The 3140-nt window shown below is 43.2% G+C and overlaps 1 non-coding gene across 1 annotated transcript; it reads right to left on the reverse strand.

Annotated features, from left to right (window-relative positions):
* Positions 1 to 159: 159 nt before the first annotated feature.
* On the reverse strand, positions 160 to 266 carry LOC111728274. Its single transcript, XR_002775618.1, has one exon. It is a non-coding gene; the product is annotated as a U6 spliceosomal RNA (small nuclear RNA).
* Positions 267 to 3140: the final 2874 nt, after the last annotated feature.

Below are 3140 nucleotides of genomic sequence, written 5' to 3' on the forward strand. Positions count from 1 at the left end.
AAACTAATAACTTAAAAACTGCCACACAAAAAGAAACAAATGGTCCACAAAACATTTTCCTTTCCTTCTGAAGGTTTTACGATGCATTGTTATCATTAACCAGTCTTTTACTATTAAACTTAAATGGCCAATTGAAACAAACAGTTCTGAGACCGTTCTAAAAATATGGAACGCTTCACGAATTTGCGTGTCATCCTTGCGCAGGGGCCATGCTAATCTTCTCTGTATCGTTCCAATTTTAGTATATGTGCTGCCGAAGCAAGCACGTAACTGTCTCTTAACATAGGTCACAAACTGGAGCTCACAGATGGGATATGCTGGCCATTCTGACCACCTCATACAGGGTCTAACAATGAATTCACAAACTTGCCACTGTGTTTTTACGTTGGCAGCACTGTATAAACAACTCAGTAAGGTTTCATAACCTTGTATATCAGTTTCTTACAGCTGAGCTCATTTCGACATGTGGTGGTATCTTGCTTAGTGGCATTCATTATTATTATGTCTTTGTGTGCCACTGCAAGAATGCTGGAGTTTGAAGAGCAACAAACAAACATTCATAAATTTCTTGTTAAACTTGGCAAAAGTCAAGCGAAATCAGGGACATCATGGTAGTCCAAGTTTATGTGGATAATGACCTGAAGAAAATGGCAGTGTTCAAATAGATTTAACTGTTCTCAGGGGAAAGTGTCACTGAATGAAGAGAGGTCAGGGTGACCAGTAACAACCAGAGCTGATGAAAACATTGCAAAAATTCATCAAATTGTGCTTAAAAATAGTTGACTATGAGAAGCACAGCAGACCAAGTAAACATCCATAGAGAGAAAGGAAAATCTTTTGTTTGTTTTTGAGACAGAGTCTTGTTCTGTCACCCAGGTTAGAGGCCTGTTGACCTTAGCCCTAGTTCAAAGTAAGCTAAAACTCCAGGGCATAAGCAATCCTCCTGTCTCAGCCTCTTGAGTAGCTGGGACCTCATGAGCCACCACACCCAGCTAATTTTTTCTATTTTTAGTAGAGATAGGGTCTCACTTTGCTCAGGCTTGTTTTGAACTCCTGACCTCAAATGTTCCTCCTGCTTTAGCCAGTTAGGAAAATCTTGTTTGTTTGTTTTTTTAATAGACAGAGTCTCACTCTGTCACCCTCGGTAAATGCCGTGGTATCACAGCTCACAGTAACCTCCAGCTCTTGGGCTTAGGCAATTCTCTTGCCTCAGCATCCCAAGTAGCTGGAACTACAGGTGCCTGCCAGAAGGTCCAGCTGTTTTTTCTGTTGTTGCAGTTTGGCCAGGGCCCGGTTCAAAACACGCACACCCTCAGTAGATGAGGCCAGTGCCCTACTCACTGAGCCACAGGCACCACCCCAGTTAGGAAAAGCTTAATTGAAAATCTTGGCCAATAACAAACCTTGGCTCTTTCATCACAACAATGTACCAGCTACACAGTACTGTCTATGAAGGAATTTTTAGTCAGGAAACAAATAACTGTATAGGAAACCCCTCCCAACTCACTTTTTTCTTTACCCAGAGATAAATGAACTATGAAAGAAGACTTTTTTGGGGGGGGTAAGGGGGGACAGAGTCTCACTTTATCGCCCTGGGTAGAGTGCCATGGCATCACAGCTCACAGCAACCTCCAGCTCCTGGGCTTAGCCAATTCTCTTGCCTCAGCCTCCCAAGTAGCTAGGTCTATAGGTGCCCGCCACAACACCCGGCTATTTTTTGTTGCAATTTTGGCTGGGGCTGGGTTCTAACTCGGCCAACACCCTACCCACTGAGCAACAGGTGCCAACCTGAAAGAAGACTTTTTTTTTTTTTTTTTTGAGACTGAGCCTCAAGCTGTCGCCCTGGGTAGAGTACTGTAGCATCATAGCTCACAGCAACATCCAGCTCCTGGGCTCAAGCAAGTCTCCTGCCTCCACCTCCCAAGTAGCAGGGATTACAGGCATCCGCCACAATGCCTGGCTATTTTTTGGTTGCAGTGGTCATTGTTGTTTGGCGGGCCCAGGCTGGACTCGAACCCGCCAGCTCAGGTGTATATGGCTGGCACCTTAGCCGTTTGAGCCACAGGCGCCGAGCCGAAAGAAGACATTTTGATGACATTTAGGACATCAAGGGAAATCTGATGATAACTTTGGTGGCCATTTCAGAAAGAGGTCCAAAATTGCTTTGACGGGTAGACTAGAGTACTTCAAGGGTGACCATACTGATATTCATATTCACTACTCCATATTCAGCCATGAGATATGTAGCAGTTTTTCTAGGACAAATTCATGAACTTAATTGTCAGACCTCATATGTCAAAAGTAGCCATGAGCTGGTATATGGGCCTGGTATCTACTGTTCCATGCCAGGCCCAGTTCTCATCTCAATTCTCATACCTCAGAAGGTAGAAGGATAACTTATTCCACAAAAATATTTTAATCTTAAAAAAAAAAAAGTTTTAATTTTTACTAGAAAGGAGCCATATTTCCTTCAGTCCCAGTCCTTGATGTAAAAGCAGAAATGACAAGTAGGTTGCAGTCCGCAGGCTGCAATTATGAACTCTGACCTCCTTACATGGTTTACCTGATTCCTCCCAAAAGGAAAGGAGCCTCTCCACACCCAAAGGGACTGAAAATTTTCCCCTGAACTCAGGTGGTTCAGTTCCCCAGGAACCCTGGGATTACTCACAAAAGAACTAGTCCCAAACCAGCCCTGTTGGACACAAACCGTGATATCCTCCAATGAGGAATCGATGATCTCATAGTTGTCTGGAAGGCAGTAAAATTTAAGAGTGTGGAGGTTGAGGAAGACATGGTGGCTAAACTGGACACTGTGAATGTAGGCATGAGACTTCAGACCCCGGCCTGCAGGGAAGAAAGAAAGGCTGTAAGAAAAGGGCAGATCCTAGAAAGGCAAAGATCAGGTTTGCTTTTCCTTTAATTATTTTCTACTGGACCACATTAGTATCAATAAAAACAAATACTACTTCATTCATGAAATGAATCTCTCACATGAACTTCTCTCATAATAAAAATTAGCAAGAGGTTACCTTAATTCCTAGACAGCATGGCATATTGGTTGAGGAAAGAAATTTTTTTTTTTTTTTTTTTGAGACAGAGCCTCAAGCTGTCACCCTGGGTAGAGTGCCTTGGTTTCACGG

Source organism: Otolemur garnettii, unplaced genomic scaffold, assembly GCF_000181295.1.
Source record: "Otolemur garnettii isolate 467f Iridium unplaced genomic scaffold, OtoGar3 scaffold00147, whole genome shotgun sequence".
Taxonomy (NCBI): domain Eukaryota; kingdom Metazoa; phylum Chordata; class Mammalia; order Primates; family Galagidae; genus Otolemur; species Otolemur garnettii.